Source organism: Phalangium opilio, unplaced genomic scaffold (assembly GCF_054372755.1).
Source record: "Phalangium opilio isolate 3A_F unplaced genomic scaffold, DU_Popi_V2 ptg000024l_1, whole genome shotgun sequence".
Taxonomy (NCBI): domain Eukaryota; kingdom Metazoa; phylum Arthropoda; class Arachnida; order Opiliones; family Phalangiidae; genus Phalangium; species Phalangium opilio.
Window position 1 is genome coordinate 11606085 of NW_028324155.1, and position 20515 is coordinate 11626599.

The window sequence follows — 20515 nt, forward strand, 5'->3', positions numbered from 1 at the left end:
AATTGTTCTTTTTTAAAACGATGTAACGTTCAATAAGGCGAATAACTAACGAAGAAAATATTAAATATTAATTATATTCATTTTAATATTTAAGATAATCTTGTTTCTCGATTCAAAATTAATACGGAAAGAGTTAAAAAGCAGTCTATGTTTTTGTCTGTGTGTGTCCGTCCGTTGTTACAGTAGTGCGCTGCGTTAGAAGTTCGTTTTGTTTTGATGTGTAAAGGAATCCTACAGAACCATAATTTTCCCTTTATCCTTAATATAAAGTGAATATGTGGAAATATTTTTCGTAATTATGATGCATTTAGTACTTTTGTAGCTTTAAAGCTCTATTTCATTTTGATATCCCAAGAAAATTTTTTTAAATTATTATTTGAAATGGATGTTTATATATTACTTAAGCTATACTACATCTGTTTATAGCATAATCCTTTCGTTATTGATAACAAGAAGAACGCTACAATTCCGATCATATGAACTTTGATTTGTCAATAGGCCTAGTGAACCAAAAAGTAAACGCTTGGGTTTGGTTTTCGTTTCTGTAATGCAGAGACATTAACGGTTCAGAGTGGGCCGAAAGTTAAATACACTTTTATATAATTAGGCTTAGATTATATAATCATGGTGGAAATCTGGGCCGCGTTCAGCAGAGCCCAGCGCTGTTAGCAGTGTCCTACATAACGGGATTTTGTTTTTGAATTTTGACGTCACGGTGCTTAGCGCTGAGCTAGCGCGGTCTTCAAAGAAAATAGTCGGCTCTTTGGATAACGTGACGTAAAACGCATAGTTCTCAGCTTGGCGAAAAAACCATGGAGGAATTAATACAAATAGCTCTATGGGACTATATCTATTTAATTGGCGTGAAACCGGTTGATCACGCGAGAATTTTAAGAGATATGATAGTTTCTAATTTTAACTATAAAAGTTGTTATCTATCTCTATAAATATGTTATCATACAATTTTTGTTAAGCCTTGGTACCTTGCGTCATTTATAAAACGCCCATGACCGGAGAAAAGCTATGACGACAAAGCTCACCGGTAAACATTTCCAAAATCCGCTGTCTTTTTTGGTGAGCTCTGCTGAACGCAGCCCAGACCAGTGAAAGGTCTGATCGTAATCGGATAATAGCTTCGTGTTTTCATGCTTTTTATGGCACGCATTTACTTTCAGTGTGTGTAGCCACAAATAAGCTTTGGTGTTATGTAACGTTAACAGTCATGTTGACAAACTAAGAAAATCGTTGAGGTGAAACGAGAGGATAGTGTTTATATGGCAACGCTGTTGTGAATATGGCTTTGAACATAGAGGGCATACAGTTGAGGAGTAGAAAATTGGGCCTTTTTTAGCACGTAAAGGTAATATCCCTCCAAAGTTTTATCTCCCGTTTTTCCCCCATCGGATGATTTTAATGTGTACAAGTATATCATTATTGGATGTAAAATGTCGTCTGATTTACAGTATATTTGCTATGCTTTGTATACTGCTTTAATATTTCATAAATTTTAACTTAAGAAACATTTCCATATCTGGGTAAATAAGTTTGTAAGTAGTCGTCTTGACTCGGAGAGGTAATATTTTGGTTTTCCCAACTTGTTTCATATCTATTGGAATTTAAAAGAGGAAAAAAATTGAAAAAGCCAACGGCACGCAGTGTTCCTAAGTGGTCTCCCTCCCAAGTACTGACTGCGCTCGACGCTGCTTAACTTCGGTGATCGGACGAGAACCGGTGTTTTCAGCGTGATATGGCCGTTGCCGAGAGTGCTAGATAATAATTCGAATTTAAATTAAGTGAGACAAATTAACCTTCATCTTTTTAAAACAATAACAAAAAGAAAATATGTTTGCATTTTTCATATCTATTGGAATTTAAAAGAGGAAAAAGAAGTGAAAAAGCCAACGGCACGCAGTGTTCCTAAGTGGTCTCCCTCCCAAGTACTGAATGCGCTCGACGCTGCTTAACTTCGGTGATCGGACGAGAACCGGTGTTTTCAGCGTGATATGGCCGTTGCCGAGAGTGCTAGATAATAATTCGAATTTAAATTAAGTGAGACAAATTAACCATCATCTTTTTAAAACAATAACAAAAAGAAAATATGTTTGCTTTTTTCATATCTATTGGAATTTAAAAGAGGAAAAAAAAGTGAAAAAGCCAACGGCACGCAGTGTTCCTAAGTGGTCTCCCTCCCAAGTACTGATTGCGCTCGACGCTGCTTAACTTCGGTGATCGGACGAGAACCGGTGTTTTCAGCGTGATATGGCCGTTGCCGAGAGTGCTAGATAATAATTCGAATTTAAATTAAGTGAGACAAATTAACCTTCATCTTTTTAAAACAATAACAAAAAGAAAATATGTTTGCTTTTTTCATATCTATTGGAATTTAAAAGAGGAAAAAAATTGAAAAAGCCAACGGCACGCAGTGTTCCTAAGTGGTCTCCCTCCCAAGTACTGACTGCGCTCGACGCTGCTTAACTTCGGTGATCGGACGAGAACCGGTGTTTTCAGCGTGATATGGCCGTTGCCGAGAGTGCTAGATAATAATTCGAATTTAAATTAAGTGAGACAAATTAACCTTCATCTTTTTAAAACAATAACAAAAAGAAAATATGTTTGCATTTTTCATATCTATTGGAATTTAAAAGAGGAAAAAAAGTGAAAAAGCCAACGGCACGCAGTGTTCCTAAGTGGTCTCCCTCCCAAGTACTGACTGCGCTCGACGCTGCTTAACTTCGGTGATCCGACGAGAACCGGTGTTTTCAGCGTGATATGGCCGTTGCCAAGAGTGCTAGATAATAATTCGAATTTAAATTAAGTGAGACAAATTGACCTTCATCTTTTTAAAACAATAACAAAAAGAAAATATGTTTGCTTTTTTCATATCTATAGGAATTTAAAAGAGGAAAAAAAAGTGAAAAAGCCAACGGCACGCAGTGTTCCTAAGTGGTCTCCCTCCCAAGTACTGACTGCGCTCGACGCTGCTTAACTTCGGTTATCGGACGAGAACCGGTGTTTTCAGCGTGATATGGCCGTTGCCGAGAGTGCTATTTAATAATTCGAATTTAATTAACCTTCATCTTTATAAATCAATAAGAAAAAGAAGATATGTTTGCTTTTTTCATATCTCATGGAATTTAAAAGAGGAAATAAAAGTGAAAAAGCCAACGGCACGCAAAGTTTCCAAGTACTGACTGCGCTCGACGCTGCTTAACTTCGGTGATCGGACGAGAACCGGTGTTTTCAGCGTGATATGGCCGTTGCCGAGAGTGCTAGATAATAATTCGAATTTAAATTAAGTGAGACAAATTAACCATCATCTTTTTAAAACAATAACAAAAAGAAAATATGTTTGCTTTTTTCATATCTATTGGAATTTAAAAGAGGAAAAAAAAGTGAAAAAGCCAACGGCACGCAGTGTTCCTAAGTGGTCTCCCTCCCAAGTACTGACTGCGCTCGACGCTGCTTAACTTCGGTGATCGGACGAGAACCGGTGTTTTCAGCGTGATATATCCGTTGCCGAGAGTGCTATTTAATAATTCGAATTTAAATTAAGTGAGACAAATTAACCTTCATCTTTTTAAAACAATAACAAAAAGATAATATGTTTGCTTTTTTCATATCTATTGGAATTTAAAAGAGGAAAAAAAAGTGAAAAAGCCAACGGCACGCAGTGTTCCTAAGTGGTCTCCCTCCCAAGTACTGACTGCGCTCGACGCTGCTTAACTTCGGTGAAGAGACGAGAACCGGTGTTTTCAGCGTGATATGGCCGTTGCCGAGAGTGCTATTTAATAATTCGAATTTAAATTAAGTGAGACAAATTAACCTTCATCTTTTTAAAACAATAACAAAAAGAAAATATGTTTGCTTTTTTCATATCTATTGGAATTTAAAAGAGGAAAAAAATTGAAAAAGCCAACGGCACGCAGTGTTCCTAAGTGGTCTCCCTCCCAAGTACTGACTGCGCTCGACGCTGCTTAACTTCGGTGATCGGACGAGAACCGGTGTTTTCAGCGTGATATGGCCGTTGCCGAGAGTGCTATTTAATAATTCGAATTTAAATTAAGTGAGACAAATTAACCTTCATCTTTTTAAAACAATAACAAAAAGAAAATATGTTTGCTTTTTTCATATCTATTGGAATTTAAAAGAGGAAAAAAATTGAAAAAGCCAACGGCACGCAGTGTTCCTAAGTGGTCTCCCTCCCAAGTTCTGACTGCGCTCGACGCTGCTTAACTTCGGTGATCGGACGAGAACCGGTGTTTTCAGCGTGATATGGCCGTTGCCGAGAGTGCTAGATAATAATTCGAATTTAAATTAAGTGAGACAAATTAACCTTCATCTTTTTAAAACAATAACAAAAAGAAAATATGTTTGCTTTTTTCATATCTATTGGAATTTAAAAGAGGAAAAAAATTGAAAAAGCCAACGGCACGCAGTGTTCCTAAGTGGTCTCCCTCCCAAGTACTGACTGCGCTCGACGCTGCTTAACTTCGTTGATCCGACGAGAACCGGTGTTTTCAGCGTGATATGGCCGTTGCCGAGAGTGCTAGATAATAATTCGAATTTAAATTAAGTGAGACAAATTGACCATCTTTTTAAAACAATAACAAAAAGAAAATATGTTTGCTTTTTTCATATCTATAGGAATTTAAAAGAGGAAAAAAAAAGTGAAAAAGCCAACGGCACGCAGTGTTCCTAAGTGGTCTCCCTCCCAAGTACTGACTGCGCTCGACGCTGCTTAACTTCGGTTATCGGACGAGAACCGGTGTTTTCAGCGTGATATGGCCGTTGCCGAGAGTGCTATTTAATAATTCGAATTTAATTAACCTTCATCTTTATAAATCAATAAGAAAAAGAAGATATGTTTGCTTTTTTCATATCTCATGGAATTTAAAAGAGGAAATAAAAGTGAAAAAGCCAACGGCACGCAAAGTTTCCAAGTACTGACTGCGCTCGACGCTGCTTAACTTCGGTGATCGGACGAGAACCGGTGTTTTCAGCGTGATATGGCCGTTGCCGAGAGTGCTAGATAATAATTCGAATTTAAATTAAGTGAGACAAATTAACCATCATCTTTTTAAAACAATAACAAAAAGAAAATATGTTTGCTTTTTTCATATCTATTGGAATTTAAAAGAGGAAAAAAAAGTGAAAAAGCCAACGGCACGCAGTGTTCCTAAGTGGTCTCCCTCCCAAGTACTGACTGCGCTCGACGCTGCTTAACTTCGGTGATCGGACGAGAACCGGTGTTTTCAGCGTGATATATCCGTTGCCGAGAGTGCTATTTAATAATTCGAATTTAAATTAAGTGAGACAAATTAACCTTCATCTTTTTAAAACAATAACAAAAAGATAATATGTTTGCTTTTTTCATATCTATTGGAATTTAAAAGAGGAAAAAAAAGTGAAAAAGCCAACGGCACGCAGTGTTCCTAAGTGGTCTCCCTCCCAAGTACTGACTGCGCTCGACGCTGCTTAACTTCGGTGAAGAGACGAGAACCGGTGTTTTCAGCGTGATATGGCCGTTGCCGAGAGTGCTATTTAATAATTCGAATTTAAATTAAGTGAGACAAATTAACCTTCATCTTTTTAAAACAATAACAAAAAGAAAATATGTTTGCTTTTTTCATATCTATTGGAATTTAAAAGAGGAAAAAAATTGAAAAAGCCAACGGCACGCAGTGTTCCTAAGTGGTCTCCCTCCCAAGTACTGACTGCGCTCGACGCTGCTTAACTTCGGTGATCGGACGAGAACCGGTGTTTTCAGCGTGATATGGCCGTTGCCGAGAGTGCTATTTAATAATTCGAATTTAAATTAAGTGAGACAAATTAACCTTCATCTTTTTAAAACAATAACAAAAAGAAAATATGTTTGCTTTTTTCATATCTATTGGAATTTAAAAGAGGAAAAAAATTGAAAAAGCCAACGGCACGCAGTGTTCCTAAGTGGTCTCCCTCCCAAGTTCTGACTGCGCTCGACGCTGCTTAACTTCGGTGATCGGACGAGAACCGGTGTTTTCAGCGTGATATGGCCGTTGCCGAGAGTGCTAGATAATAATTCGAATTTAAATTAAGTGAGACAAATTAACCTTCATCTTTTTAAAACAATAACAAAAAGAAAATATGTTTGCTTTTTTCATATCTATTGGAATTTAAAAGAGGAAAAAAATTGAAAAAGCCAACGGCACGCAGTGTTCCTAAGTGGTCTCCCTCCCAAGTACTGACTGCGCTCGACGCTGCTTAACTTCGGTGATCGGACGAGAACCGGTGTTTTCAGCGTGATATGGTCGTTGCCGAGAGTGCTAGATAATAATTCGAATTTAAATTAAGTGAGACAAATTAACCTTCATCTTTTTAAAACAATAACAAAAAGAAAATATGTTTGCATTTTTCATATCTATTGGAATTTAAAAGAGGAAAAAAATTGAAAAAGCCAACGGCACGCAGTGTTCCTAAGTGGTCTCCCTCCCAAGTACTGACTGCGCTCGACGCTGCTTAACTTCGGTGATCGGACGAGAACCGGTGTTTTCAGCGTGATATGGCCGTTGCCGAGAGTGCTATTTAATAATTCGAATTTAAATTAAGTGAGACAAATTAACCTTCATCTTTTTAAAACAATAACAAAAAGAAAATATGTTTGCTTTTTTCATATCTATTGGAATTTAAAAGAGGAAAAAAATTGAAAAAGCCAACGGCACGCAGTGTTCCTAAGTGGTCTCCCTCCCAAGTTCTGACTGCGCTCGACGCTGCTTAACTTCGGTGATCGGACGAGAACCGGTGTTTTCAGCGTGATATGGCCGTTGCCGAGAGTGCTAGATAATAATTCGAATTTAAATTAAGTGAGACAAATTAACCTTCATCTTTTTAAAACAATAACAAAAAGAAAATATGTTTGCTTTTTTCATATCTATTGGAATTTAAAAGAGGAAAAAAATTGAAAAAGCCAACGGCACGCAGTGTTCCTAAGTGGTCTCCCTCCCAAGTACTGACTGCGCTCGACGCTGCTTAACTTCGGTGATCGGACGAGAACCGGTGTTTTCAGCGTGATATGGCCGTTTCCGAGAGTGCTAGATAATAATTCGAATTTAAATTAAGTGAGACAAATTAACCTTCATCTTTTTAAAACAATAACAAAAAGAAAATATGTTTGCATTTTTCATATCTATTGGAATTTAAAAGAGGAAAAAAAGTGAAAAAGCCAACGGCACGCAGTGTTCCTAAGTGGTCTCCCTCCCAAGTACTGACTGCGCTCGACGCTGCTTAACTTCGGTGATCCGACGAGAACCGGTGTTTTCAGCGTGATATGGCCGTTGCCAAGAGTGCTAGATAATAATTCGAATTTAAATTAAGTGAGACAAATTGACCTTCATCTTTTTAAAACAATAACAAAAAGAAAATATGTTTGCTTTTTTCATATCTATAGGAATTTAAAAGAGGAAAAAAAAGTGAAAAAGCCAACGGCACGCAGTGTTCCTAAGTGGTCTCCCTCCCAAGTACTGACTGCGCTCGACGCTGCTTAACTTCGGTTATCGGACGAGAACCGGTGTTTTCAGCGTGATATGGCCGTTGCCGAGAGTGCTATTTAATAATTCGAATTTAATTAACCTTCATCTTTATAAATCAATAAGAAAAAGAAGATATGTTTGCTTTTTTCATATCTCATGGAATTTAAAAGAGGAAATAAAAGTGAAAAAGCCAACGGCACGCAAAGTTTCCAAGTACTGACTGCGCTCGACGCTGCTTAACTTCGGTGATCGGACGAGAACCGGTGTTTTCAGCGTGATATGGCCGTTGCCGAGAGTGCTAGATAATAATTCGAATTTAAATTAAGTGAGACAAATTAACCATCATCTTTTTAAAACAATAACAAAAAGAAAATATGTTTGCTTTTTTCATATCTATTGGAATTTAAAAGAGGAAAAAAAAGTGAAAAAGCCAACGGCACGCAGTGTTCCTAAGTGGTCTCCCTCCCAAGTACTGACTGCGCTCGACGCTGCTTAACTTCGGTGATCGGACGAGAACCGGTGTTTTCAGCGTGATATGTCCGTTGCCGAGAGTGCTATTTAATAATTCGAATTTAAATTAAGTGAGACAAATTAACCTTCATCTTTTTAAAACAATAACAAAAGATAATATGTTTGCTTTTTTCATATCTATTGGAATTTAAAAGAGGAAAAAAAAGTGAAAAAGCCAACGGCACGCAGTGTTCCTAAGTGGTCTCCCTCCCAAGTACTGACTGCGCTCGACGCTGCTTAACTTCGGTGAAGAGACGAGAACCGGTGTTTTCAGCGTGATATGGCCGTTGCCGAGAGTGCTATTTAATAATTCGAATTTAAATTAAGTGAGACAAATTAACCTTCATCTTTTTAAAACAATAACAAAAAGAAAATATGTTTGCTTTTTTCATATCTATTGGAATTTAAAAGAGGAAAAAAATTGAAAAAGCCAACGGCACGCAGTGTTCCTAAGTGGTCTCCCTCCCAAGTACTGACTGCGCTCGACGCTGCTTAACTTCGGTGATCGGACGAGAACCGGTGTTTTCAGCGTGATATGGCCGTTGCCGAGAGTGCTAGATAATAATTCGAATTTAAATTAAGTGAGACAAATTAACCTTCATCTTTTTAAAACAATAACAAAAAGAAAATATGTTTGCATTTTTCATATCTATTGGAATTTAAAAGAGGAAAAAGAAGTGAAAAAGCCAACGGCACGCAGTGTTCCTAAGTGGTCTCCCTCCCAAGTACTGACTGCGCTCGACGCTGCTTAACTTCGGTGATCGGACGAGAACCGGTGTTTTCAGCGTGATATGGCCGTTGCCGAGAGTGCTAGATAATAATTCGAATTTAAATTAAGTGAGACAAATTAACCATCATCTTTTTAAAACAATAACAAAAAGAAAATATGTTTGCTTTTTTCATATCTATTGGAATTTAAAAGAGGAAAAAAATTGAAAAAGCCAACGGCACGCAGTGTTCCTAAGTGGTCTCCCTCCCAAGTACTGACTGCGCTCGACGCTGCTTAACTTCGGTGATCGGACGAGAACCGGTGTTTTCAGCGTGATATGGCCGTTGCCGAGAGTGCTAGATAATAATTCGAATTTAAATTAAGTGAGACAAATTAACCTTCATCTTTTTAAAACAATAACAAAAAGAAAATATGTTTGCATTTTTCATATCTATTGGAATTTAAAAGTGGAAAAAGAAGTGAAAAAGCCAACGGCACGCAGTGTTCCTAAGTGGTCTCCCTCCCAAGTACTGACTGCGCTCGACGCTGCTTAACTTCGGTGATCGGACGAGAACCGGTGTTTTCAGCGTGATATGGCCGTTGCCGAGAGTGCTAGATAATAATTCGAATTTAAATTAAGTGAGACAATTTGACCTTCATCTTTTTAAAACAATAACAAAAAGAAAATATGTTTGCTTTTATCATATCTATTGGAATTTAAAAGAGGAAAATAAAATTAAAAAAGCCAACGGCACGCAGTGTTCTTAAATGGTCTCCCTCCCAAGTACTGACTGCGCTCGACGCTGCTTAACTTCGGTGATCGGACGAGAACCGTTGTTTTCAGCGTGATATGGACGTTGCCGAGAGTGCTAGTTAATAATTCGAATTTAAATTAAGTGAGACAAATTAATCTTCATCTTTTTAAAACTATAACAAAAAGAAAATAAGTTTGCTTTTTTCATATCTATTGGAATTTAAAAAAGGAAAAAAAAGTGAAAAAGCCAACGGCACGCAGTGTTCCTCAGTGGTCTCCCTCCGAAGTACTGACTGCGCTCGACGCTTCTTAACTTCGGTGATCGGACGAGAACCGGTGTATTCAGCATGATATGGCCGTTGCTGAGAGTGCTAGATAATAATTCGAATTTAAATTAAGTGAGACAAATTGACCTTCATCTTTTTGTTATTGTTTTAAAAAGATGAAGGTCAAATTGTCTTACTTAATTTAAATTCGAATTATTATCATTCACTCTAGGCAACGGCCATATCACGCTGAAAACACCGGTTCTCGTCCGATCACCGAAGTGAAGCAACGTCGAGCGCAGTCAGTACTTGGGAGCGAGACCACTTTTGGAACACTGCATGCCGTTGGCTTTTTCACTCTTTTTTCCACTTTTAAATTCCAATAGATATGAAAAAAGCAAACATATCTTCTTTTTGTTATTGTTTTATAAAGATGAAGGTTAAATAAATTCAAATTATTAAATAGCACTCTTGGCAACGGCCATAACACGCTGAAAACACCGGTTCTCGTCCGATCACCGAAGTTAAGAAGCGTCGAGCGCAGTCAGTACTTGGGAGGGAGACCACTTTTGGAACACTGCGTGCCGTTGGCTTTTTCACTTTTTTTTCCACTTTTATATTCCAATAGATATGAAAAAAGCCAACATATTTTCTTTTTGTTATTGTTTTATAAAGATGAAAGTTAATTAAATTCAAATTATTAACTAGCACTCTCGGCAACGGCCATATCACGCTGAATACACCGGTTCTCGTCCGATCACCGAAGATAAGCAGCGTCGAGCGCAGTCAGTACTTGGGAGGGAGACCACTTAGGAACACTGCGTGCCGTTGGCTTTTTCACTTTTTTTTTCCTCTTTTAAATTCCAATAGATATGAAAAAAGCAAACTTATTTTCTTTTTGTTATTGTTTTAAAAAGATGAAGGTTAATTTGTCTCACTTAATTTAAATTCGAATTATTAACTAGCACTCTCGGCAACGGCCATATCACGTTGAAAACACCGGTTCTAGTCCTATCACCGAAGTTAAGCAGCGTCGAGCGCAGCCAGTAATTGGAAACTCTGCGTGCCGTTGGCTTTTTCACTTTTGTTTCCTCTTTTAAATTCCACCAGATATAAAAAAGCAAACATATCTTCTTTTTGTTATTGTTTTATAAAGATGAAGGTTAATTAAATTCAAATTATTAAATAGCACTCTCAGCAACGGCCATATCACGCTGACAACACCGGTTCTCGTCCGATCACCGAAGTTAAGCAGCGTCGATCGCAGTCAGTACTTGGGAGGGAGAATACTTAGGAACACTGCCTGTCGTTGGTTTTTTCACTTTTTTTTTCTCTTTTAAATTCCAATAGATATGAAAAAAGCAAACTTATTTTCTTTTTGTTATTGTTTTAAAAAGATGTAGTTTAATTTGTCTCACTTAATTTAAATTCGAATTATTAACTAGCACTCTCGGCAACGGCCATATCACGCTGGCAAAAACGGTTCTTGTCCGATCACCGAAGTCAAGCAGCGTCGAGCGCAGTCTGTACTTGGGAACACTGCGTGCCTTTGGCTTTTTCCTGTTTGTTTCCTCTTTTAAATTCCACCAGATATGTAAAAAGCAAACATATCTTCTTTTTGATATTGTTTTATAAAGATGAAAGTGAATTAAATTCAAATTATTAACAAGCACTCTCGGCAACGGCCATATCACGCTGAATACACCGGTTCTCGTCCGATCATCGAAGTTAAGCAGCGTCGAGCGCAGTCAGTACTTGGGAGGGAGACCACTTAGGAACACTGCGTGCCTTTGGCTTTTTCCTTTTTGTTTCCTCTTTTAAATTCCTCCAGATATGAAAAAAGCAAACATATCTTCTTTTTGATATTGTTTTATAAAGATGAAAGTTAATTAAATTCAAATTATTAACTAGCACTCTCGGCAACGGCCATATCACGCTGAATACACCGGTTCCCGTCCGATCACCGAAGTTAAGCAGCGTCGAGCGCAGTCAGTACTTGGGAGGGAGACCACTTAGGAACACTGCGTGCCGTTGGCTTTTTCACTTTTTTTTTCCTCTTTTAAATTCCAATAGATATGAAAAAAGCAAACTTATTTTCTTTTTGTTATTGTTTTAAAAAGATGAAGTTTAATTTGTCTCACTTAATTTAAATTCGAATTATTAACTAGCACTCTCGGCAACGGCCATATCACGCTGGAAAAAACGGTTCTTGTCCGATCACCGAAGTCAAGCAGCGTCGAGCGCAGTCTGTACTTGGGAACACTGCGTGCCTTTGGCTTTTTCCTATTTGTTTCCTCTTTTAAATTCCACCAGATATGTAAAAAGCAAACATATCTTCTTTTTGATATTGTTTTATAAAGATGAAAGTGAATTAAATTCAAATTATTAACAAGCACTCTCGGCAACGGCCATATCACGCTGAATACACCGGTTCTCGTCCGATCATCGAAGTTAAGCAGCGTCGAGCGCAGTCAGTACTTGGGAGGGAGACCACTTAGGAACACTGCGTGCCTTTGGCTTTTTCCTTTTTGTTTCCTCTTTTAAATTCCTCCAGATATGAAAAAAGCAAACATATCTTCTTTTTGATATTGTTTTATAAAGATGAAAGTTAATTAAATTCAAATTATTAACTAGCACTCTCGGCAACGGCCATATCACGCTGAATACACCGGTTCCCGTCCGATCACCGAAGTTAAGCAGCGTCGAGCGCAGTCAGTACTTGGGAGGGAGACCACTTAGGAACACTGCGTGCCGTTGGCTTTTTCACTTTTTTTTTCCTCTTTTAAATTCCAATAGATATGAAAAAAGCAAGCTTATTTTCTTTTTGTTATTGTTTTAAAAAGATGAAGGTCAATTTGTCTCACTTAATTTAAATTCGAATTATTATCTAGCACTCTCAGCAACGGCCACATCACGCTGAAAACACCGGTTCTCGTCCGATCACCGAAGTTAAGCAGCGTCGAGCGCGGTCAGTACTTGGGAACACTGCGTGCCGTTGGCTTTTTCACTTTTGTTTCCTCTTTTAAATTCCACCAGATATAAAAAAGCAAACATATCTTCTTTTTGTTATTGTTTTATAAAGATGAAGGTTAATTAAATTCAAATTATTAAATAGCACTCTCGGCAACGGCCATATCACGCTGACAACACCGGTTCTCGTCCGATCACCGAAGTTAAGCAGCGTCGATCGCAGTCAGTACTTGGGAGGGAGACCACTTAGGAACACTGCCTGCCGTTGGTTTTTTCACTTTTTTTTCCTCTTTTAAATTCCAATAGATATGAAAAAAGCAAACTTATTTTCTTTTTGTTACTGTTTTAAAAAGATGAAGGTTAATTTGTCTCACTTAATTTAAATTCGAATTATTAACTAGCACTCTCGGCAACGGCCATATCACGCTGAAAACACCGGTTCTAGTCCTATCACCGAAGTTAAGCAGCGTCGAGGGCAGTCAGTACTTGGGAGGGAGACCACTTAGGAACAATGCGTGCCGTTGGTCTTTCACTTTTTTTTCCACTTTTAAATTCCAATAAATATGAAAAAAGCAAACTTATTTTCTTTTTGTTATTGTTTTAAAAAGATGAAGGTTAATTTGTCTCACTTAATTTAAATTCGAATTATTAACTAGCACTCTCGCCAACGGCCATATCGCGCTGAAAACACCGGTTCTAGTCCTATCACCGAAGTTAAGCAGCGTCGAGCGCAGTCAGTACTTGGGAGGGAGACCACTTAGGAACACTGCGTGCCGTTGGTTTTTCACTTTTTTCCACTTTTAAATTCCAATAGATATGAAAAAAAGCAAACATATCTTCTTTTTGTTATTGTTTTATAAAGATGAAGGTTAATTAAATTCAAATTATTAAATAGCACTCTCGGCAACGGCCATATCACGCTGAAAACACCGGTTCTCGTCCGATCACCGAAGTTAAGCAGCGTCGAGCGCAGTCAGTACTTGGGAGGCAGACCACTTGGGAACAGTGCGTGCCGTTGGCTTTTTCACTTTTTTTTCCTCTTTTAAATTCCAATAGATATGAAAAAAGCAAACTTATTTTCTTTTTTGTTACTGTTTTAAAAAGATGAAGGTTAATTTGTCTCACTTAATTTAAATTCGAATTATTAACTAGCACTCTCGGCAACGGCCATATCGCGCTGAAAACACCGGTTCTAGTCCTATCACCGACGTTAAGAAGCGTCGAGCGCAGTCAGTACTTGGGAGGGAGACCACTTAGGAACACTGCGTGCCGTTGGTCTTTCACTTTTTTTTCCACTTTTAAATTCCAATAGATATGAAAAAAGCAAACTTATTTTCTTTTTGTTATTGTTTTAAAAAGATGAAGGTTAATTTGTCTCACTTAATTTAAATTCGAATTATTAACTAGCACTCTCGCCAACGGCCATATCGCGCTGAAAACACCGGTTCTAGTCCTATCACCGAAGTTAAGCAGCGTCGAGTGCAGTCAGTACTTGGGAGGGAGACCACATAGGAACACTGCGTGCCGTTGGTTTTTCACTTTTTTCCACTTTTAAATTCCAATAGATATGAAAAAAAGCAAACATATCTTCTTTTTGTTATTGTTTTATAAAGATGAAGGTTAATTAAATTCAAATTATTAAATAGCACTCTCGGCAACGGCCATATCACGCTGAAAACACCGGTTCTCGTCCGATCACCGAAGTTAAGCAGCGTCGAGCGCAGTCAGTACTTGGGAGGCAGACCACTTGGGAACAGTGCGTGCCGTTGGCTTTTTCACTTTTTTTCCTCTTTTAAATTCCAATAGATATGAAAAAAGCAAACTTATTTTCTTTTTTGTTACTGTTTTAAAAAGATGAAGGTTAATTTGTCTCACTTAATTTAAATTCGAATTATTAACTAGCACTCTCGGCAACGGCCATATCGCGCTGAAAACACCGGTTCTAGTCCTATCACCGACGTTAAGAAGCGTCGAGCGCAGTCAGTACTTGGGAGGCAGACCACTTGGAACACTGCGTGCCGTTGGCTTTTTCACTTTTATTTCCTCTTTTAAATTCCAATAGAAATGAAAAAAGCAAACTTATTTTCTTTTTGTTATTGTTTTAAAAAGATGAAGGTTAATTTGTCTCACTTAATTTAAATTCGAATTATTAACTAGCACTCTCGGCAACGGCCATATCACGCTGGAAAAAACGGTTCTTGTCCGATCACCGAAGTCAAGCAGCGTCGAGCGCAGTCTGTACTTGGGAACACTGCGTGCCTTTGGCTTTTTCCTATTTGTTTCCTCTTTTAAATTCGACCAGATATGTAAAAAGCAAACATATCTTCTTTTTGATATTGTTTTATAAAGATGAAAGTGAATTAAATTCAAATTATTAACAAGCACTCTCGGCAACGGCCATATCACGCTGAATACACCGGTTCCCGTCCGATCACCGAAGTTAAGCAGCGTCGAGCGCAGTCAGTACTTGGGAGGGAGACCACTTAGGAACACTGCGTGCCGCTGGCTTTTTCACTTTTTTTTTCCTCTTTTAAATTCCAATAGATATGAAAAAAGCAAGCTTATTTTCTTTTTGTTATTGTTTTAAAAAGATGAAGGTCAATTTGTCTCACTTAATTTAAATTCGAATTATTATCTAGCACTCTCAGCAACGGCCACATCACGCTGAAAACACCGGTTCTCGTCCGATCACCGAAGTTAAGCAGCGTCGAGCGCGGTCAGTACTTGGGAACACTGCGTGCCGTTGGCTTTTTCACTTTTGTTTCCTCTTTTAAATTCCACCAGATATAAAAAAGCAAACATATCTTCTTTTTGTTATTGTTTTATAAAGATGAAGGTTAATTAAATTCAAATTATTAAATAGCACTCTCGGCAACGGCCATATCACGCTGACAACACCGGTTCTCGTCCGATCACCGAAGTTAAGCAGCGTCGATCGCAGTCAGTACTTGGGAGGGAGACCACTTAGGAACACTGCCTGCCGTTGGTTTTTTCACTTTTTTTTCCTCTTTTAAATTCCAATAGATATGAAAAAAGCAAACTTATTTTCTTTTTGTTACTGTTTTAAAAAGATGAAGGTTAATTTGTCTCACTTAATTTAAATTCGAATTATTAACTAGCACTCTCGGCAACGGCCATATCACGCTGAAAACCCCGGTTCTAGTCCTATCACCGAAGTTAAGCAGCGTCGAGGGCAGTCAGTACTTGGGAGGGAGACCACTTAGGAACACTGCGTGCCGTTGGTCTTTCACTTTTTTTTCCACTTTTAAATTCCAATAGATATGAAAAAAGCAAACCTATTTTCTTTTTGTTATTGTTTTAAAAAGATGAAGGTTAATTTGTCTCACTTAATTTAAATTCGAATTATTAACTAGCACTCTCGCCAACGGCCATATCGCGCTGAAAACACCGGTTCTAGTCCTATCACCGAAGTTAAGCAGCGTCGAGCGCAGTCAGTACTTGGGAGGGAGACCACTTAGGAACACTGCGTGCCGTTGGTTTTTCACTTTTTTCCACTTTTAAATTCCAATAGATATGAAAAAAAGCAAACATATCTTCTTTTTGTTATTGTTTTATAAAGATGAAGGTTAATTAAATTCAAATTATTAAATAGCACTCTCGGCAACGGCCATATCACGCTGAAAACACCGGTTCTCGTCCGATCACCGAAGTTAAGCAGCGTCGAGCGCAGTCAGTACTTGGGAGGCAGACCACTTGGGAACAGTGCGTGCCGTTGGCTTTTTCACTTTTTTTTCCTCTTTTAAATTCCAATAGATATGAAAAAAGCAAACTTATTTTCTTTTTTGTTACTGTTTTAAAAAGATGAAGGTTAATTTGTCTCACTTAATTTAAATTCGAATTATTAACTAGCACTCTCTGCAACGGCCATATCGCGCTGAAAACACCGGTTCTAGTCCTATCACCGACGTTAAGAAGCGTCGAGCGCAGTCAGTACTTGGGAGGCAGACCACTTGGAACACTGCGTGCCGTTGGCTTTTTCACTTTTATTTCCTCTTTTAAATTCCAATAGAAATGAAAAAAGCAAACTTATTTTCTTTTTGTTATTGTTTTAAAAAGATGAAGGTTAATTTGTCTCACTTAATTTAAATTCGAATTATTAACTAGCACTCTCGCCAACGGCCATATCGCGCTGAAAACACCGGTTCTAGTCCTATCACCGAAGTTAAGCAGCGTCGAGCGCAGTCAGTACTTGGGAGGGAGACCACTTAGGAACACTGCGTGCCGTTGGTTTTTCACTTTTTTTCCACTTTTAAATTCCAATAGATATGAAAAAAAGCAAACATATCTTCTTTTTGTTATTGTTTTATAAAGATGAAGGTTAATTAAATTCAAATTATTAAATAGCACTCTCGGCAACGGCCATATCACGCTGAAAACACCGGTTCTCGTCCGATCACCGAAGTTAAGCAGCGTCGAGCGCAGTCAGTACTTGGGAGGCAGACCACTTGGGAACAGTGCGTGCCGTTGGCTTTTTCACTTTTTTTTCCTCTTTTAAATTCCAATAGATATGAAAAAAGCAAACTTATTTTCTTTTTTGTTACTGTTTTAAAAAGATGAAGGTTAATTTGTCTCACTTAATTTAAATTCGAATTATTAACTAGCACTCTCGGCAACGGCCATATCGCGCTGAAAACACCGGTTCTAGTCCTATCACCGACGTTAAGAAGCGTCGAGCGCAGTCAGTACTTGGGAGGCAGACCACTTGGGAACACTGCGTGCCGTTGGCTTTTTCACTTTTATTTCCTCTTTTAAATTCCAATAGAAATGAAAAAAGCAAACTTATTTTCTTTTTGTTATTGTTTTAAAAAGATGAAGGTTAATTTGTCTCACTTAATTTAAATTCGAATTATTAACTAGCACTCTCGCCAACGGCCATATCGCGCTGAAAACACCGGTTCTAGTCCTATCACCGAAGTTAAGCAGCGTCGAGCGCAGTCAGTACTTGGGAGGGAGACCACTTAGGAACACTGCGTGCCGTTGGTTTTTCACTTTTTTTCCACTTTTAAATTCCAATAGATATGAACAAGTTGGGAAAACCAAAATATTACCTCTCCGTGTCAAGAAGATTATATAAATTTAAGTATCCAATGAAAACGTTATTATGTTTCTGAGTTGGGGTTTCCCATTTTTGTTGTTGTTTTGAAAAATATATCGCAATGCACGGGCCTTGATAGATATAGGAGGCAATGAATGAAATATATCACAATGCACGGGCCTTGATAGATATAGGAGGCAATGAATGAAATATATCACAATGCACGGGCCTTGATAGATATAGGAGGCAATGAATGAAATATATCACAATGCACGGGCCTTGATAGATATAGGAAGCAATGAAGGAAATATATCGCATGCACGGGCCTTGGTAGATATAGGAGGCAATGATAATCTCTCTCTTTGCACGAGAGGTTTATCTTTAATATTTAAATAAATATAATTATTTTTAATTATTTTAATCTTCAATAATTAACATAAATAATAGTTAAATCGTTTAAAATAAAGTTATACCTATTATCTTCTCAAACTTTGCTAATATTGACGTTTAAAGTGAAGGGTACCCCTCTTGCCCGCTTTTTTCAAATTTGGGGTATATATACGATTCGTTTCCATTATAATAGTAAGGAAAAAGCGCAATTGCGAAAACCTTTGGTGGCGATCCCACCTTAGGGAGGCTAGACGTTTCTCGTAACGCTAGCTGATCGCCGCGTATATCCTAAAACCAAACGATGATAATGGAGTAGAAGCCAATGATACAGATTGGTGTCTATGTGGAATAGACGGAAGACCAGTGGATGGTGGTGTTAGAAGCCAGTGTAAATGCAGACTGGTGTCAATGTGGGATTGACAAAGAACAGAAAATGGTGGTGATTAGAAGCCAGTAAGAACAGACTGGTGTCCGTGTGGGATGGACAAAGACCAGAAGATGGTGGTGTGAGAACTCAAGTAGAGGAGCCATTTCCGTGACTGTGAAAGCAGTTCGGAAAAGGCGAACACGTTTGCTCCGATACGCAAACTGCGAACGCGGTCACGTGGGTGTAACAACAGACAGACAGACACACAGACAGACACAGACACAGCCGTTACAGAACCTCTCCTGGACTACGTCACACGGAGAGGTAAAAAAGCAAACATATCTTCTTTTTGTTATTGTTTTATAAAGATGAAGGTTAATTAAGTTCAAATTATTAAATAGCACTCTAAGCAACGGCCATATCACGCTGAAAACACCGGTTCTCGTCCGATCACCGAAGTTAAGCAGCGTCGAGCGCAGTCAGTACTTGGGAGGGAGACCACTTAGGAACACTGCGTGCCGTTGGCTTTTTCACTTTTTTTTCCACTTTTATATTCCAATAAATTTCAAAAAAGCAAACATATTTTCTTTTTGTTATTGTTTTAAAAAGATGAAGTTTAATTTGTCTCACTTAATTTAAATTCGAATTATTAACTAGCACTCTCGGCAACGGCCATATCAGTATCACGCTGAAAAAAGCGGTTCTTGTCCGATCACCGAAGTTAAGCAGCGTCGAGCGCAGTCAGTACTTGGAAACTCTGCGTGCCGTTGGCTTTTTCACTTTTGTTTCCTCTTTTAAATTCCACCAGATATAAAAAAGCAACCATATCTTCTTTTTGTTATTGTTTTATAAAGATTAAGGTTAATTAAATTCAAATTATTAAACAGCACTCTCGGCAGCGGCCATATCACGCTGAGTACACCGGTTCTCGTCCGATCATCGAAGTTAAGCAGCGTCGAGCGCAGTCAGTACTTGGGAGGGAGACCACTTAGGAACACTGCGTGCCGTTGGCTTTTAATTTTTTTTCCTCTTTTAAAATCCAATAGATATGAAAAAAGCAAACATATTTTCTTTTTGTTACTGTTTTAAAAAGATGAAGGTTAATTTGTCTCACTTAATTTAAATTCGAATTATTAACTAGCACTCTCGGCAACGGCCATATCACGCTGAAAACACCGGTTCTAGTCCTATCACCGAAGTTTAGCAGCGTCGAGCGCAGTCAGTACTTGGGAGGGAGACGCTGCTTAACTTCGGTGATCGGACGAAAACCGATATATTCAGCGTGATATGGCCGTTGCCGAGAGTGCTAGTTAATAATTTGAATTTAATTAACGTTCATCTTTAAAAAACAATAACAAAAAGAAGATATGTTTGCTTTTTTCATATCTGGTGGAATTTTAAAGAGGAAACAAGAAGGAAAAAGCCAACGGCACGCAGTGTTCCCAAGTACTGACTGCGCTCGACGCTGCTTAACTTCGGTGATCGGAGGAGAACCGTTTTTTTCAGCGTGATATGGCCGTTTCCGAGAGTGCTAGTTAATAATTCGAATTTAAATTAAGTGAGACAAATTAACCTTCATCTTTTCAAACAATAACAAAAAGAAAATAAGTTTGCTTTTTTCATATCTATTGGAATTTAAAAGTGAAAAAAAAGTGAAAAAGCCAACGGCACGTAGTGTCAATTCAATCAATTCAATTCAATTCAAAAATGTTTATTTTATTTGCATAAAATACTCACTAAAAGTGATTTCATTTCGATTGATCAATAAATAAAAATGTACCTTTATTTTTAATAACATTTTCAAAATCGACGTTTCTCGGCCAGAGAAGCACATTTTGAGAATTTTTTCACTATTTTAAAATATAACCACTGAAACCATTATTTTTGTTTTTTTTTGCTTTAATTCAAGCAAATATAACGATATTCATTCAAAAAACTGTTCAAATTCAATTTTCAATAAGAAATCGTTGTCACGGATTTTGTATCTT

The 20515-nt window shown here is 38.0% G+C and overlaps 28 non-coding genes and 34 pseudogenes across 28 annotated transcripts; 29 read left to right on the forward strand and 33 right to left on the reverse strand.

The window, feature by feature from the left end:
• Positions 1-1640: 1640 nt before the first annotated feature.
• LOC149693739 (5S ribosomal RNA) lies at positions 1641-1759 on the reverse strand. Its single transcript, XR_016382997.1, has one exon. It is a non-coding gene; the product is annotated as a 5S ribosomal RNA (ribosomal RNA).
• A 137-nt stretch (positions 1760-1896) lies between these two features.
• LOC149693740 (5S ribosomal RNA) lies at positions 1897-2015 on the reverse strand. The gene has a single exon (XR_016383190.1). It is a non-coding gene; the product is annotated as a 5S ribosomal RNA (ribosomal RNA).
• Positions 2016-2152: 137 nt separating this feature from the next.
• LOC149693741 (5S ribosomal RNA) lies at positions 2153-2271 on the reverse strand. Its single transcript, XR_016383128.1, has one exon. It is a non-coding gene; the product is annotated as a 5S ribosomal RNA (ribosomal RNA).
• A 136-nt stretch (positions 2272-2407) lies between these two features.
• On the reverse strand, positions 2408-2526 carry LOC149693742 (5S ribosomal RNA). Its single transcript, XR_016382998.1, has one exon. It is a non-coding gene; the product is annotated as a 5S ribosomal RNA (ribosomal RNA).
• Positions 2527-2662: 136 nt separating this feature from the next.
• Positions 2663-2781, reverse strand: LOC149693743 (5S ribosomal RNA). Its single transcript, XR_016383206.1, has one exon. It is a non-coding gene; the product is annotated as a 5S ribosomal RNA (ribosomal RNA).
• Positions 2782-2918: 137 nt separating this feature from the next.
• Positions 2919-3037, reverse strand: LOC149693744 (5S ribosomal RNA). Its single transcript, XR_016383326.1, has one exon. It is a non-coding gene; the product is annotated as a 5S ribosomal RNA (ribosomal RNA).
• A 122-nt stretch (positions 3038-3159) lies between these two features.
• Positions 3160-3262, reverse strand: LOC149693745 (5S ribosomal RNA; annotated as a pseudogene).
• A 137-nt stretch (positions 3263-3399) lies between these two features.
• Positions 3400-3518, reverse strand: LOC149693746 (5S ribosomal RNA; annotated as a pseudogene).
• A 137-nt stretch (positions 3519-3655) lies between these two features.
• On the reverse strand, positions 3656-3774 carry LOC149693747 (5S ribosomal RNA; annotated as a pseudogene).
• A 136-nt stretch (positions 3775-3910) lies between these two features.
• LOC149693748 (5S ribosomal RNA) lies at positions 3911-4029 on the reverse strand. Its single transcript, XR_016382999.1, has one exon. It is a non-coding gene; the product is annotated as a 5S ribosomal RNA (ribosomal RNA).
• Positions 4030-4165: 136 nt separating this feature from the next.
• Positions 4166-4284, reverse strand: LOC149693749 (5S ribosomal RNA; annotated as a pseudogene).
• Positions 4285-4420: 136 nt separating this feature from the next.
• On the reverse strand, positions 4421-4539 carry LOC149693750 (5S ribosomal RNA; annotated as a pseudogene).
• Positions 4540-4674: 135 nt separating this feature from the next.
• LOC149693751 (5S ribosomal RNA) lies at positions 4675-4793 on the reverse strand. The gene has a single exon (XR_016383327.1). It is a non-coding gene; the product is annotated as a 5S ribosomal RNA (ribosomal RNA).
• A 122-nt stretch (positions 4794-4915) lies between these two features.
• LOC149693752 (5S ribosomal RNA) lies at positions 4916-5018 on the reverse strand (annotated as a pseudogene).
• Positions 5019-5155: 137 nt separating this feature from the next.
• Positions 5156-5274, reverse strand: LOC149693753 (5S ribosomal RNA; annotated as a pseudogene).
• Positions 5275-5411: 137 nt separating this feature from the next.
• LOC149693754 (5S ribosomal RNA) lies at positions 5412-5530 on the reverse strand (annotated as a pseudogene).
• A 136-nt stretch (positions 5531-5666) lies between these two features.
• On the reverse strand, positions 5667-5785 carry LOC149693755 (5S ribosomal RNA). Its single transcript, XR_016383000.1, has one exon. It is a non-coding gene; the product is annotated as a 5S ribosomal RNA (ribosomal RNA).
• Positions 5786-5921: 136 nt separating this feature from the next.
• Positions 5922-6040, reverse strand: LOC149693756 (5S ribosomal RNA; annotated as a pseudogene).
• Positions 6041-6176: 136 nt separating this feature from the next.
• LOC149693757 (5S ribosomal RNA) lies at positions 6177-6295 on the reverse strand. The gene has a single exon (XR_016383302.1). It is a non-coding gene; the product is annotated as a 5S ribosomal RNA (ribosomal RNA).
• Positions 6296-6431: 136 nt separating this feature from the next.
• On the reverse strand, positions 6432-6550 carry LOC149693758 (5S ribosomal RNA). Its single transcript, XR_016383001.1, has one exon. It is a non-coding gene; the product is annotated as a 5S ribosomal RNA (ribosomal RNA).
• Positions 6551-6686: 136 nt separating this feature from the next.
• LOC149693759 (5S ribosomal RNA) lies at positions 6687-6805 on the reverse strand (annotated as a pseudogene).
• A 136-nt stretch (positions 6806-6941) lies between these two features.
• On the reverse strand, positions 6942-7060 carry LOC149693760 (5S ribosomal RNA). Its single transcript, XR_016383229.1, has one exon. It is a non-coding gene; the product is annotated as a 5S ribosomal RNA (ribosomal RNA).
• A 136-nt stretch (positions 7061-7196) lies between these two features.
• LOC149693761 (5S ribosomal RNA) lies at positions 7197-7315 on the reverse strand. The gene has a single exon (XR_016383207.1). It is a non-coding gene; the product is annotated as a 5S ribosomal RNA (ribosomal RNA).
• Positions 7316-7452: 137 nt separating this feature from the next.
• Positions 7453-7571, reverse strand: LOC149693762 (5S ribosomal RNA). Its single transcript, XR_016383328.1, has one exon. It is a non-coding gene; the product is annotated as a 5S ribosomal RNA (ribosomal RNA).
• Positions 7572-7693: 122 nt separating this feature from the next.
• LOC149693763 (5S ribosomal RNA) lies at positions 7694-7796 on the reverse strand (annotated as a pseudogene).
• A 137-nt stretch (positions 7797-7933) lies between these two features.
• LOC149693764 (5S ribosomal RNA) lies at positions 7934-8052 on the reverse strand. Its single transcript, XR_016383291.1, has one exon. It is a non-coding gene; the product is annotated as a 5S ribosomal RNA (ribosomal RNA).
• Positions 8053-8188: 136 nt separating this feature from the next.
• Positions 8189-8307, reverse strand: LOC149693765 (5S ribosomal RNA; annotated as a pseudogene).
• A 136-nt stretch (positions 8308-8443) lies between these two features.
• Positions 8444-8562, reverse strand: LOC149693766 (5S ribosomal RNA). The gene has a single exon (XR_016383002.1). It is a non-coding gene; the product is annotated as a 5S ribosomal RNA (ribosomal RNA).
• Positions 8563-8699: 137 nt separating this feature from the next.
• On the reverse strand, positions 8700-8818 carry LOC149693767 (5S ribosomal RNA). The gene has a single exon (XR_016383003.1). It is a non-coding gene; the product is annotated as a 5S ribosomal RNA (ribosomal RNA).
• A 136-nt stretch (positions 8819-8954) lies between these two features.
• LOC149693768 (5S ribosomal RNA) lies at positions 8955-9073 on the reverse strand. The gene has a single exon (XR_016383004.1). It is a non-coding gene; the product is annotated as a 5S ribosomal RNA (ribosomal RNA).
• A 137-nt stretch (positions 9074-9210) lies between these two features.
• Positions 9211-9329, reverse strand: LOC149693769 (5S ribosomal RNA). The gene has a single exon (XR_016383005.1). It is a non-coding gene; the product is annotated as a 5S ribosomal RNA (ribosomal RNA).
• Positions 9330-9467: 138 nt separating this feature from the next.
• LOC149693770 (5S ribosomal RNA) lies at positions 9468-9586 on the reverse strand (annotated as a pseudogene).
• A 137-nt stretch (positions 9587-9723) lies between these two features.
• On the reverse strand, positions 9724-9842 carry LOC149693771 (5S ribosomal RNA; annotated as a pseudogene).
• Positions 9843-9975: 133 nt separating this feature from the next.
• Positions 9976-10095, forward strand: LOC149693772 (5S ribosomal RNA; annotated as a pseudogene).
• Positions 10096-10217: 122 nt separating this feature from the next.
• LOC149693773 (5S ribosomal RNA) lies at positions 10218-10337 on the forward strand (annotated as a pseudogene).
• A 122-nt stretch (positions 10338-10459) lies between these two features.
• On the forward strand, positions 10460-10578 carry LOC149693774 (5S ribosomal RNA). Its single transcript, XR_016383227.1, has one exon. It is a non-coding gene; the product is annotated as a 5S ribosomal RNA (ribosomal RNA).
• Positions 10579-10940: 362 nt separating this feature from the next.
• LOC149693775 (5S ribosomal RNA) lies at positions 10941-11059 on the forward strand (annotated as a pseudogene).
• A 362-nt stretch (positions 11060-11421) lies between these two features.
• LOC149693776 (5S ribosomal RNA) lies at positions 11422-11540 on the forward strand (annotated as a pseudogene).
• A 122-nt stretch (positions 11541-11662) lies between these two features.
• Positions 11663-11781, forward strand: LOC149693777 (5S ribosomal RNA). The gene has a single exon (XR_016383372.1). It is a non-coding gene; the product is annotated as a 5S ribosomal RNA (ribosomal RNA).
• A 363-nt stretch (positions 11782-12144) lies between these two features.
• On the forward strand, positions 12145-12263 carry LOC149693778 (5S ribosomal RNA; annotated as a pseudogene).
• A 122-nt stretch (positions 12264-12385) lies between these two features.
• On the forward strand, positions 12386-12504 carry LOC149693779 (5S ribosomal RNA). The gene has a single exon (XR_016382928.1). It is a non-coding gene; the product is annotated as a 5S ribosomal RNA (ribosomal RNA).
• Positions 12505-12642: 138 nt separating this feature from the next.
• On the forward strand, positions 12643-12745 carry LOC149693780 (5S ribosomal RNA; annotated as a pseudogene).
• Positions 12746-12866: 121 nt separating this feature from the next.
• Positions 12867-12985, forward strand: LOC149693781 (5S ribosomal RNA; annotated as a pseudogene).
• Positions 12986-13122: 137 nt separating this feature from the next.
• On the forward strand, positions 13123-13241 carry LOC149693782 (5S ribosomal RNA; annotated as a pseudogene).
• A 136-nt stretch (positions 13242-13377) lies between these two features.
• Positions 13378-13496, forward strand: LOC149693783 (5S ribosomal RNA; annotated as a pseudogene).
• A 120-nt stretch (positions 13497-13616) lies between these two features.
• On the forward strand, positions 13617-13735 carry LOC149693784 (5S ribosomal RNA). The gene has a single exon (XR_016383262.1). It is a non-coding gene; the product is annotated as a 5S ribosomal RNA (ribosomal RNA).
• Positions 13736-13873: 138 nt separating this feature from the next.
• Positions 13874-13992, forward strand: LOC149693785 (5S ribosomal RNA; annotated as a pseudogene).
• Positions 13993-14128: 136 nt separating this feature from the next.
• On the forward strand, positions 14129-14247 carry LOC149693786 (5S ribosomal RNA; annotated as a pseudogene).
• Positions 14248-14367: 120 nt separating this feature from the next.
• On the forward strand, positions 14368-14486 carry LOC149693787 (5S ribosomal RNA). Its single transcript, XR_016383263.1, has one exon. It is a non-coding gene; the product is annotated as a 5S ribosomal RNA (ribosomal RNA).
• Positions 14487-14623: 137 nt separating this feature from the next.
• LOC149693788 (5S ribosomal RNA) lies at positions 14624-14741 on the forward strand (annotated as a pseudogene).
• A 362-nt stretch (positions 14742-15103) lies between these two features.
• LOC149693789 (5S ribosomal RNA) lies at positions 15104-15222 on the forward strand. Its single transcript, XR_016383189.1, has one exon. It is a non-coding gene; the product is annotated as a 5S ribosomal RNA (ribosomal RNA).
• Positions 15223-15360: 138 nt separating this feature from the next.
• LOC149693790 (5S ribosomal RNA) lies at positions 15361-15463 on the forward strand (annotated as a pseudogene).
• A 121-nt stretch (positions 15464-15584) lies between these two features.
• On the forward strand, positions 15585-15703 carry LOC149693791 (5S ribosomal RNA; annotated as a pseudogene).
• A 137-nt stretch (positions 15704-15840) lies between these two features.
• LOC149693792 (5S ribosomal RNA) lies at positions 15841-15959 on the forward strand (annotated as a pseudogene).
• Positions 15960-16095: 136 nt separating this feature from the next.
• LOC149693793 (5S ribosomal RNA) lies at positions 16096-16214 on the forward strand (annotated as a pseudogene).
• A 120-nt stretch (positions 16215-16334) lies between these two features.
• On the forward strand, positions 16335-16453 carry LOC149693794 (5S ribosomal RNA). Its single transcript, XR_016383264.1, has one exon. It is a non-coding gene; the product is annotated as a 5S ribosomal RNA (ribosomal RNA).
• Positions 16454-16846: 393 nt separating this feature from the next.
• LOC149693795 (5S ribosomal RNA) lies at positions 16847-16965 on the forward strand (annotated as a pseudogene).
• A 121-nt stretch (positions 16966-17086) lies between these two features.
• LOC149693796 (5S ribosomal RNA) lies at positions 17087-17205 on the forward strand. The gene has a single exon (XR_016383265.1). It is a non-coding gene; the product is annotated as a 5S ribosomal RNA (ribosomal RNA).
• A 138-nt stretch (positions 17206-17343) lies between these two features.
• LOC149693797 (5S ribosomal RNA) lies at positions 17344-17462 on the forward strand (annotated as a pseudogene).
• Positions 17463-17599: 137 nt separating this feature from the next.
• LOC149693798 (5S ribosomal RNA) lies at positions 17600-17718 on the forward strand (annotated as a pseudogene).
• Positions 17719-18935: 1217 nt separating this feature from the next.
• On the forward strand, positions 18936-19054 carry LOC149693799 (5S ribosomal RNA). The gene has a single exon (XR_016383184.1). It is a non-coding gene; the product is annotated as a 5S ribosomal RNA (ribosomal RNA).
• Positions 19055-19421: 367 nt separating this feature from the next.
• LOC149693800 (5S ribosomal RNA) lies at positions 19422-19540 on the forward strand (annotated as a pseudogene).
• The last annotated feature ends 975 nt before the right edge of the window (positions 19541-20515 follow it).